Source organism: Botryllus schlosseri, chromosome 13 (assembly GCF_051294905.1).
Source record: "Botryllus schlosseri isolate E-star chromosome 13, Bs_hap1, whole genome shotgun sequence".
In the NCBI taxonomy this organism is placed as follows: Eukaryota; Metazoa; Chordata; class Ascidiacea; order Stolidobranchia; family Styelidae; genus Botryllus; species Botryllus schlosseri.
The window spans coordinates 6,893,849-6,906,618 of record NC_137248.1 but is presented as its reverse complement, the minus strand read 5'-3'; the positions used below and the strand labels follow the sequence as shown (position 1 = coordinate 6,906,618).

General features: G+C 40.7%; 1 long non-coding RNA gene across 1 annotated transcript; it reads left to right on the top strand.

Annotated features, from left to right (window-relative positions):
* Positions 1–4,494: 4,494 nt before the first annotated feature.
* On the top strand, positions 4,495–12,353 carry LOC145454235 (uncharacterized). Its single transcript, XR_013920084.1, has 3 exons — positions 4,495–5,229; positions 6,499–6,673; positions 11,381–12,353. It is a non-coding gene; the product is annotated as an uncharacterized LOC145454235 (long non-coding RNA).
* Positions 12,354–12,770: the final 417 nt, after the last annotated feature.

The window sequence follows — 12,770 nt, the reverse complement described above, 5'->3', positions numbered from 1 at the left end:
ATGTCGCCAATGCCGACATTGCCGACAATGCCGCCATTGCCGACAATGCCGACATTGCCGACGATGCCGCTCGAGGGCCGAAACTAGGATACTGTAATGACTCGAGTAAGGATTTTGGTGACTCGACTCGACTTGAATCAATCTTTGTATTGACTTGACCTGCACTCGGCTACTCAAGTACTTTGACTATCTCGCTACATACTACGCGATTCTTGACGGGAAGACCTGAAGATTGCATGGCCACAAACGCAAATTATTTATAACTAATCATATTATTTACATTATCAGGCCTACGTTGAATTGAATAAATATCATTATCAATGTTATTATCATATAACTAATCATATTATTTACATTGTTAGGCCTGTTGAATTGAATAAACGTCGAAGTCTTTATACATTCCGGTGTAAGATTCGCGATGAAAATACACGACTGGACGTAAGGTACGCTGGCAAAAAGTTGGCACGTTTACTGTACTTGAGTCATTGCGCATGACTCCAGACCGCATGGGATAACTTACGGACTGGTACAAACCACTTGCAAGATTGAGGAGGCCGACACACGCAAAACAGACATCGGCGATTATTTTCGATTTCGACCAGACCTGAAGATTGGCCATGGCCACAAACGCAAATTATTTATAACTCTAATCATATTATTTACATCATTAGGCCTGTTGAATTGAATAAACGTCGAAGTCTTTATACATTCCAGTGTTAGATTTGCTATGAAAATACACGACCGGAAGTAGTTTGTTTTTCATTTCATTGACATGATAACGACATCATTATCCCCACCGTTTTACCAGGATGCTGTGCGTCTATTGAGCACGTAACTCCAAACGCTCTAACGGTAGTTCGTGTCGGTTTCCGCCGGTACGACTCTTATCCTCCTGAAATCACGTTTCAAGATCTTCCGAACATTCTCAATTGATACAAACGTTGGGGTGATATACCATTACTTATGGACAAGCAGAAATCCAGCGAATTGCGGATGACGATAGGTATTCTTGCCGATCTTTGTCAGATAACCTTATCCTACCGCCGGGCATGATGGTCAATAGCAATCGGTGATGTTTGATCTGTTGACGAATGTTGAAACAGACAAACAGGTGAACCCAGCACTTCGTGATTCTGAAAAGTCCTCTTTGATCCCGATCCGGGACCGAACTCGATCACTATATGATTCAGTCCATTTAGGGATACCCTACTCCTACTATTGCAGAGAAGATTACGATTATGACGATACTGTAGGGTGATCGATCCAGGAGACTCTCTGACTGGCGCTCTTCATACAGCCATCGAGAGCTCGTTTGCCAAGTGTACACATATACTTTGCCTGAAACATTTGAAGGAAAATCTTAACGAGAAGCTGCAAAATGGCATTGGAGTCAGCATAGATCCGAGACTGAGTTTAGTCAAAAATGTTTTGAGTCTTCTCGACAGTGCCATATGGAAGATGAGTTCGAACAACGTCAAAGTCAAGTGATTTCACGCTGCCATTCGGACTGTCCAAAGTTGATTCCATAACTTCAGAATCGAATATTCAATTTGCTAAAAAACAAAGTTTGGAAAACTGGCAAGATATCTCCTGGAAACACATTTTGGACAAATAACAACAACGAGAGTATGAACCATGTATTTAAACGACTTACTGGTTGGAAACTTGAAAAGATTCCAGAACTGATTGACACCTTGCACACGGCAGTTTCGACGCAATATGTTGATGCTCGGCGAAGCATAACTAATTAATACTGGGCCCTATCGTATGATCGGTTGCTGCGACAAATTTCTTGTTCCGCAGTGGGATTGGAGCGTTTTGCCCGATGAGCAACAGGAAAAGATTTACCATGATTTCTTGAAGTACATTCCCCGAAAAAATTTGCATGCTGATCAAAAGACGTCTGTTTCGAGCGATTCGAAGATGATCACAAGAACTCCACCAAAACGTAGTGGAAGTAAGCCAGGCCAATATTCCAGATCAGCCATATCAAGCAAAAAACGAAGAAAAAATACTCGTGATCGTGATCATTGATTGTTGTTAGTTGCTGTACAGACGCAGCTACCACTTGATGTATGTTATTGAATAAAATCAGTTTCGTTTGGCTATATGGAATTGTATTATTTTTGAACAAGCTAGGGTTCATATAAAACAGGGCTAGTTCTAGTTCTATAGTTGCGCTTTTTGAAAATCCAGTAGTTTATACAAGTCTGATGGCAACAAAGAAGGTTTGTCGCTACAGGGCACTTAGCTACATTGACTTCATTTTAAATCTGGATTACTCATACGACGCACCTTGGCCATTTATATATGAATTTCGTCAATAATATTGATATAGTTGCACATTTGATATCATACATTTATCGTTTCTCCAACCATTTGATCGATTTACAGATAGAGCTTATGGGAGGGGTGTCTTTGAAAATTTACCGCAATTAATTGATATAATGATGCATCGGGTGGGCGCAGCATTGTTATCACATCGTTGCAAGTTGTTATTACTTGACCTCCCATCAGGTTTGTCACAAAAGTCAAAATATATTGGAATTCCCTAAACGTACGAAAAACAATTGTGAGACACACACGATTCCAAAGGTCTTTTTTATTTAAAGAAACAATTGGCACTTATCACCTGTTGGTCTTTTACACCACGGCCAATAATGGCGTAAGTAGAAATTAAAAGCAGTCAATGATGGCGTACGTCTTGGTTAGAAAGACATAATACCGTTCAAAATCGCGTCGCGGGCCACATTTGGCGCAATCTCGGCGACGACGAACTATGTTCGCAAATCAAAATATTCAAGTAATTATATTGGAATCTGCTTTGTATATGACAGCGATTTCAAGTTTCAAGTCAGCCCTTTCTTATCTTTTGATAACTCGAGCCTTGGCACACATCTTCTGAACGTTATGTTTTAGCATTAGCGGATATCAATTAGGCTAGGCCTACGCCAATTACGGTTTGAGGCGAACCGCGCAGATTCGATGTTATTCAGTTTCAAGATGCCACTCAACTAATTCAACGGTAGAGTTGATGGAGAGGACAAGTGAATGGCGTGTCCACGGCCGCACAAATTTCCTTCAATAGCCGCTGGTTGGCCACCCCTGGTTTACACGAATGTCATGGCGAGGAGGAGCCTAGATAAACCTCCAAAGCATTAGGTAGGAATAGCGAGGAGTCTAGATAAACCTGCAACACTTTCGTAGGAATTCTGGAGCCAACCTCGGTCGTCCCCCCTCTGTGTAAGAGTATGGATGATATGGAAATTTCAAATTAAATACCTTCCCAAATGAATAATTGATATTGAAATGAACCCGAATATTTTCAGCTGACACTCGCCATTTTGATAAAAGTCGGCCTCTACCGTCAACACGAAATCTGTCGTCTTTTCGCGCTCACAACAGGCAAATGCCATAAACATTTGTTAGATAATCTTGCTTGCTCGAAAAATAATCGAGGTTACAGGTTTCGTGTCTTCGGGAGACGCAGTCCACACTTCATTTGGGGGCTTTGGAGTCAAATGATAAGTTCACAGACAGAGCACTATCTGACACCAATGGAATGCGAAATAGTGTACTTTTTTTGCCAGCGTACCTACGCCCGGTCGTGTATTTTCCTCGCGAATCCTACACTGGAATGTATAAAGACTTCGACGTTCATTCAATTCAACGTAGGCCTAATAATGTAAATAATATGATTAGTTATAAATAATTTGCGTTTGTGGCCATGCAATCTTCAGGTCTTCCCGTCAAGAATCGCGTAGTATGTAGCGAGATAGTCGCAGTACTTGAGTAGCCGAGTGCAGGTCAAGTCAATACCAAGATTGATTCAAGTCGAGTCGAGTCACCAAAATCCTTACTCGAGTCATTACAGTATCCTAGTCTCGGCCCTCGAGCGGCATCGTCGGCAATGGCGGCATTGTCGGCAATGTCGGCATTGGTGACATAGCCGACATTGGTGACATTGGCGACATTGGTGACATTGGCGACATTGGTGACATTGCCGACATTGCCGACATTGGTGACATTGCCGACATTGGTGACATTGGCGACATTGGCGACATTGGTGACATTGGCGACATTGACAAAATAGATAGACGTCGACATTGGCGACATTGGTGACATTGGCGACATTGGCGACATGTACAAATCAAAGACACCCCAGCAAAACAGATGCAGCATCGATGGATGTATTATAGCCTAGGTTTATATAGCTACATAATTTGAAAGTGTATTATAGGATGTTCCTTTACGCAGTGTGAGATTGCTGAATTTGTGGCTGAAAACTATAGTTGCACCTATGTTAATGAATATTAGCATCCCATTGACTGGCGTATTTATTATCGTATTTGTTTTAATTTTGTGTTGTGTGTGTCCACAACAACATTATAACAATTGATACTAATCGAGGCTTTCGGTGAACATGTCAAAATGTATGGCTTTATTATTAGTTTAATGTTAGGATATTCTAGGAACAATCATAGTTAACCCAACTTTAACCTCAGCCTAATTTAATAGGCCTAATACCCCAATGCTAAACCAATTATAAACTACATGGATTTTAACATGTTCATGTTCATGCCGAAGACGGGTTGTCTGCAATGTCGCCGTGCAACATACTTAAAATGCTTACTTATAACTTGCGATATAAAGATAACTTATAATTTACATTAGCTTATCTATACAATATCTTGAAATCCCTGGTAAGAAATAGTAGTCGCAAAAATTATAATCGCATTTAGCTCATTGGATATCTTGCACGTTCCTCGTCATGTATTATGAAAGTTTAAAATTGGTGAAAGTAGATAATTATTCCATTTGAATTTTCACTTCCTCTCGGACCTTGAGTTGACATTGATCTTTAGATATTTCGCCCATTACCTTCCAATAAGTATATTGCACGGAGACATTGTGCCGACATTCGCAAAATATATTGCACGGCAATAACATTGCCTACATGACAGCGACATTCACAAAGTAAATGGGCCCTAGGGAAGACTGATTGCTGATAGTCATGTTGTCATGAATAAGAAAGCACACTATTGACCCTTATTTTAAATGGATTCTTCATGCGGATGAGGCAGGGGCATACCTGGGTCTGCGTATACAACATCGCTTCATTTTTAGCAGGAGTCTAAATATGGAACGGGCAATTTTATATAGTACTTTTCAACTTCTGAGCAACGCATCGCAGTCGTGCATTGTCCATGGATTAAGAAGTTGAATCATGTAAGTTGGAGTGATGATTTATGATTGTTCATGTTCATTAGGCTAATCAGCGATTTATTAGCCTGAAAAAAGTGTCATAAATGATGCGCAAATAGACTCTGTGACGGTGGTTCCCGATCAGGATTTCGCCAGTGGTGCTCAAAATTGCTGCATGATATTTTGATATTGTAACTCTACGACTCGCTGTTTCGTTGAATCCAAGTGTGCCATAATTTACAGTGACGCTATTCTGGTATGCATCATTTCTATAGATATCTCAGGTTGGCCGCATCACTTCTGTTCTGATTAGTAGGGCTCGGCAAAATCACTCATTATGATGTTATACTCGTAACAGTATGAGTATTATGGAAAGTTGAAAACGTATCTTTTATGTTTCCACTGAGAACATACAATGATGCCATGCAAGTTTTACATCACACTTAATTACAGATAATTTGGTGTATTTTCGACCGATACCTATTTCATTGCACTTTGTGACTATGTTGTGGATTAATCATGTCTTCACAGATATGTCATTTCCACTAAAGTGAATAGCTTTTTACTACGTATTTTGTATGCTACTTCCACATTGGAAAATGGTATCAAAAATATATTTTGTGGATAACTGTACTCTTGGTGGCAAAGAGCGTATAATTTCAGAAGGCTTGAAAAAGGCATCTACTTGGCTCGAATCAATAGAACTAATGGTCACCAGTGAATTCGGCCCATTGAACTCGGCCTTCGGTGAACTGGGCCCATGGTGACTTTGTCAATGCCAATTAATATAAATGTCGTGAATTGTATTATTAATTGAAGGCAATGGCGAATTGGTGGTGGTGGATATGTTGTGTGAATGTTATTCCCACTGGGGGGGGGGGTATCGTATGTCGGATGTATAAAATGTTATATTAGACGTACGGAGCTGTATAATGTTGACGAAGAGTGCAGAACTTCAAGGATCAGATCGCACATGGTGAATTCGGTGTATCCCAAGATTAGGGTTGGAGGGGCTTAGGTTTAGGCCGAGTTCACCTCCGAAGGCCGAGTTTACCGTAGGCTGAGTTCAATGGGCCGAATTCACCATGGCCCGAGTTCACTGATAATCGAATTAATATTTGATTTAGCTTCGAGTACTCATGTGCCCAGCCCTACTGATTAGGGAGTAGAATGTGCGAATAGCCAAGCTTGTACACCATTGTTTTTGTTTTTTAACAGGATGTTATGGATACCCGGCTTGAGTTCTTGACAAATGCCTTCACTAAACCTATTCTAATCATTAAAATTTTCTAGACCGACAATGTCTTCAATTAATGGCAACAACGTCAAGCAGACTGTACGAAGAATGCCTTCTAGACTGGGGCCGACATCGTTTGGAAGAACTACTGCCACCTAGAACAAGCGTTGCTTCTACTCTACAAAATCGGTGCTGCGCCATGCTCGGGAAAAAGTCAGAAAGCAATTGAAGGTAAAAAACGTTGAACACATTATATGGAAACCAAAGGTGGTCAAAGTAATCATCTTATGTACTGAAGTTGAAGTAATGTCATTGCTGGGAATTTATACACACGTAGATGTCACAAGTTACAAGGTGTGTCAAATCTATTTGAAATGGAAGTCGAAAATCAACTTCTGAAATATGCACTAGTAATTACTTTTAAAAAGTAGATTTGGTCGATGTGTTGCATACGATTGCCCGACATATGAGCATGCGACACAATGGAAAACGACAGTTGAGCATGGAACACTTTAGCATGCGTTACTTCAGTATGTGACTTCATAATCCCAAAACTAACCCTAACCCGAAACATAACACTGAAATCAACTGCTATGTATCCCGACCCCAAGCCCTACCCTAACCCAAGCTTAAATTCAACCTTAACCGTAATTTAACTCGCATGCTCATGTGTCGCATGCCCGTATGTCCACAGACCTTTGCATACTCAATAGTTGGTGGGGTGATCAAAGTAATCATTGTTTGCACTTGAGTAGAAGTAGTAGCAACGCTGTTAACTTCTACTCCAGTATAGTTAGCGATTCACAAGGCTTGTAAAAATCACTTCAAAAAGAAACAGGAAAGTTCTGAAAAGTAGGCCTACACAAGTATGTACGTAAGAAGTTTCCAAAACTATATTTATTGGAGGTATTACATACTTTTAGCGAGATGTCATTAGGGCTGGGCAAAATCGAGTACCCGGGTGATTCGATGCTGAATCGAGTATTTAGCTTCGATTCGATTATCTCATTATGACGTCACAACATTATGAATGATGACAAGACAAAATTTCCAGTTCTACATCACATCGAAGATTGTTTGGTAAATTTTCGATCATACCTAGCTCATTGTACTATGTGACAACACATGTGTCATTTACACGAACGTGCGTAGCTATGTCAGTACGTGTTTCGTATTCTGAGATTCGACCAATCACGGTGTGGTGAATCTTGTGCGCAATTGTCTCGTCCTTTACATTTAGTTACATCAATTATTACTTGGTTACCTGTCTTTTCCTCTGTATATTGTCTCGCTCCTAATTTGTCATTTCTTGGTACCTTATAGGTACTGGCCTAGCTGTGTTGCGTATAGTGCTCGTTTTCAGTTAATAAAAGCCTTGGTTACTCTGTGAAATAAAGGTCATCACGCACAGTTTCAAGGCCTCGCAGTGATTTATAGTATCGAAATTCCAATTCTCGGTAAAGTATTGTATAGTTTGAAAAACTGAAAATATATAATAATTTACTGAGAATTAGAATTTCGATTCTATATTTGTACTCGAAACTTACTTTCACTTACTCGACTCGAATCATTGGAATTGATACTCAATTCAGATTCAAGTACTCGAATCATTGTGGCCAGCCCTAGTTATTGTAGTTGGTTACTTCCAAACAAAGATGGTCAGAGTAGTCGTAGTTAGTACTTAAGTATCAATAGCGATTTACAAGACATCAAACTACCTTTCAAATATAAGTAGAAAGTGAAGTCTGAAAAAGTAGGCTACTGGGGTGAGAAGTTTCAAAAAGTGGACTGGACATTAGGGTTGTCCAAAATTTGGAAAATGTTACAAATCCGCCGTTGTAATGTCTTATTCTATAGATTATTGATAAAAAACGACACTGGGCCTAAAAGAAACTCACAGGAAGGCCGTTAACATTTCGTGCAAAGCGTTTGAAAGTAGCTGCCGAAGAATGGGCGTGCCACCGACCATAGAACAGCGAGAAGACTAGTAATCACGAAACCACGGCTCTTGATTGGCTAATTGGCTATGCTTCAATGACCACGACTGCAGCAGCTTGATGATGAGGTGATCAAGGAGTCTGCTACCGGCGGCGATTCTGAAAGCGCATTGTATGTAGGTTGGCAGATATTGATTTAGGATTGATTCAGGGTATGTTGAGGTACGAAATACATGATGTACAAACAACAGCTGCTTCACAAAAACGTGTAAAGCATGACTGCTTTATTGTGAAGGAAACCGCCGTAGCCTATATGCCTTGTTTTCAACGAGGGAAAGCATAGACGCTTATGCGAGTGGCGACAGATTCCTAGTTTCAGAAAGGATCTATCATTATTGAATACAAATATAAAGCTTAACAATGACATTACTTTGCCTGTCTGAGCTTATTGGGCTCCGGTTGTAGTACATAGTTGAAGTTTTGAAAGCTCTAAGGATCGGCTGAATCAGCGGGATAGCTTGGCCCTTATCAGATGCTTTTACATCATTGTATTCACTTGCAAGTGTTTTCAAAGTCCTTAATGCTGGTGCAGAAAAGAGGTGTTAAAGTAAGCACATACTATGCTGGATATGATATGCCAAAGTCCTTGATAATCGTGCAGAAAAGGGGTGTAAGGCAACGCACAGACAATGCTGCATAGTGCATAGTATCCAGCATATTGTTTATATCATATCAAGCATATAGTCCGTGCTTACATTTACACCTCGTCTCTGCGGCATCATTAGGGACGCTGAAAACACTTACAAGTGAATTCAATTTGCTGTAAACATCTGATAAGTGCCAAGCCTAACCGATCCCTAGATCATTCAAAACTTCAACTATGTACTACAACCTGAGCCCAATAAGATGACACAAATTAAAGTGTCATTGTTAGGCTTTATATTTGTATTCAATAATGATATAGCCTTTCTGAAACTAGGAATCTGTCGCCACTAGCATGAGCGCCTATGCTTTCCCTGGTTGAAAACAAGGCATATAGGCTACGGCGGTTTCCTACACAATAAAGCAGTCATGGTTTAGACGTTTTTGTGAAGCAGCTGTTGTTTGTACATCATGTATTTCGTACCTCAACATACCCTGAATCAATCCTAAATCAGTATCTGTCAACCTAAATACAATGCGCTTTCAGAATCGCCGCCGGTAGCAGACTCCTTGATCACCTCATCATCAAGCTGCTGCAGTCGTGGTCATTGAAGCATAGCCAATTAGCCAATCAAGAGCCGTGGTTTCGTGATTACAAGTCTTCTCACCGTTCTGTGGTCGGAGGCACGCCCATTCTTCGGCAGCTACTTTCAAACGCTTTGCACGAAATGTTAACGGCCTTCCTGTGAGTTTCTTTTAGGCCCAGTGTAGTTTTTTATCAATAATCTATAGAATAAGACATTACAACGGAGGATTTGTACGATTTTCCAAATTTTGGACAACCCTACTGGACATAGTCGAAATGTCGAGACTTATTGCATGTAGTCGTAGCAGGGTTGTAATGACTCGAGTCATGACTCGACTCGTGTCACGATTTTCTGATGACTTGACTTGACTCGACTCGAGTCATTTTCTCAAAATTCGGAAATGACTTGACTCGACTCGAGTCAATCTGTTTATTGACTCGAACCAAGTCATATGACTCGAGACGGTCTAGACCAACATTTCATTGCAATTTCGAAGTATAGTGAAGCGACCACACTATTGGGAATTCGTCTATTGGTACTTGTATTTGAAAATGCGACCTGAAACTGGTAAAAGTGAGGAAAATTAGTAGGCTATATTATGAATGAGAACCATTCAATATCACCAAACAGAGGTATAAAAAGTGGGTTAACAAGGCTTTAACTGGAAACTAAGCGGTCAACACAATGACTTGGACTCGGACTTGACTCGGTGGTGAATTGAAAATGACTCGACCTGACTCGAGTCAAAACTATAAAATTGAGATTGACTTGTGACTCGGTTACAACCCTAAGTCGTAGGTGCATGCTTCTGAACAGAGATGGTCAAAAACGTAGTTGTTTTCAGCACTCAAGTAGAAGTATTTGTTGTGTCATCAATAGAGTACTTAGTAATAACGCCATGTATTTCCCCTCCGGTACAAGCAGTGATTTACAAGGCTTGTCCAAACCAATTCATGCGAAAGTATAATTTCTGAAAAGTACTCAAGTATGTACTTTAGATGTTTCCAGGGTTGTAACCAAGTCACAAGTCAATCTCACTAATATAGTTTTGACTCGAGTCAAGTCGAGTCATTTTCAATTCACCACCGAGTCAAGTCCAAGTCCACGAGTATAGGGCCGAGTCCGAGTCATGGTGTTATGACTCAAGTTTAAGCCATTGCGTTGACTGCTCAGTTTCCAGTTGAATTCTTGTTTAATCCACTTTTTCTAACTCCGTTCAGTGATATCAACGGTTTACATTTATAATATAGGCTACTGATTTTTCTCACCTTCAAAGGTTTCTGGTCGCATTTTCAAGTACCGCTACCATTAGACGAAATACCAATAGTGTGGTTACTTTACTCTTTTTCGAAATTACAATGTAATATCGGTCTTGGGCGTCTGAGTCTCGATTCATATGACTTGGTCCGAGTCATTACATAGCCTAGATTGACTCGAGTCGAGTCATTTCCGAATTTTGAGAAAATGACTGAGTCATCAGAAAATCCTAACCCGACTCATTACAATTACAGCCCTGGGTGTTTCCACAAGTTGATTTGATTGGCTGATTGCATACTCCGTATCGCTAGTTCAGAAGCTCTCCACACTCAAGTAGACGCAGTAGTCATAGTATCGTCATAAATTTTCACTCAAGTACAAATAGAAGTAGCAATTTACAAGACATATTACAATTAATGCCAGTGGAAATATATAATGCAGTTCTGATACATATTTCATGTGCTATGAAGAGTGGATCTACATACGATTTGCTGACATTGTTTTCTGTGCTTCAGGCAAAACAAGGACTGAGAAGAAACCTGTTGTTGCAACCAGAGTTTATTGCCAAAGACGAATACGCGCTCGCGCTCTTAACATGATGCGGTGCAGCCGATGCATCGATTTACGTCTTGCAATGGTAGTTTCTACTTGTGATTGCTTATATCTGTTTTTAATTTTCTTTGCAGTTGTCCTTTGTCAAATTCCTCTGACACGTTTCTTTCAAATTTCTCGTATGCACCTCAATTGGAATGTTTGTCATGTTAGTTAGTTAGAACTAGCTGATATTTCCAAAATTCATGTGACACATTTATTTCATATATTTGTAATTTTGTGATCGAATTTTCACTTAATCCTCAACTTTGTTAAATAATAAGAGTTCCTTAATTAGTGTTTTACTTGTAATTTGCAATTGTCGTTTTCCAGTAACCCAATATAAACAGTTTGTGAGCTTATATGATGTTGGTTTCCATGTAGTTGGAGCAGGTATCAAAGTGGAGGAGGTAAACATGGAGATCATGAAGTATTTCACAGGGAGTCCTGAGATGGTAATCCTGAGGACTCGAACAGGGGCGAATAACACGTCCACAGTACGTGGACTGGCGTCCATAGAAAGTGGCGTCACGTCCACAGTACGTGGACTGGCGTCCATAGGGAGTGGCGTCACGTCCACAGTACGTGGATTGGCGTCCATAGAAAGTGGCGTCACGTCCACAGTACGTGGACTGGCGTCCATAGGGAGTGGCGTCACGTCCACAGTACGTCAGGCGCGTCCATAGGGAACCACGTGACGTCCAGGCTAGGTCAGCCGCGTCCATGAGGAGTCGTTTCATGTCCACAACACGTCATTGCGGACGTACTCAGGGGGCAGACAGGACGTCTCTAGTTGTCGACAAACTCACTCCAGGGAGGTGACGGCTGTAAGTTACCGGATGTCCTGCCGGCAATTCCACCGGAAGTCAACTGGACATCGAGTGTTTGCTGGGCAGTGATTCAGCAAGGTTGTAACCAAGTCACTCCGAGTCACAAGTCAACCTTATTTTTATAGTTTTGACTCGAGTCAAGTCGAGTCATTTTCAACGCGCCACCGAGTCAAGTCCAAGTCAGCGAGCAGCTGGGGGTTGAGTCCGAGTCCCAGTCACTGTGTTGACTTCTCTGTTTACAGTTAAAGTCTTGTATATCCACTTTTTATAACTCTGTTTGGTGATATCGAATGGTTCGCATTTATAATATACTAATTTTCCTCACTTTTAGTAGTTTCTGGTCGCATTTTCAAGTTCCAGTACCTAGACGAAATCCCAATAGTGTGCTGGTTACTTCACTATTCTTCGATATTACAATGACATTTCGGTCCTTGCCGTCTGAGTCTCGAGTCAATACACAGACTGACTCGAATCGGGTCGAGTC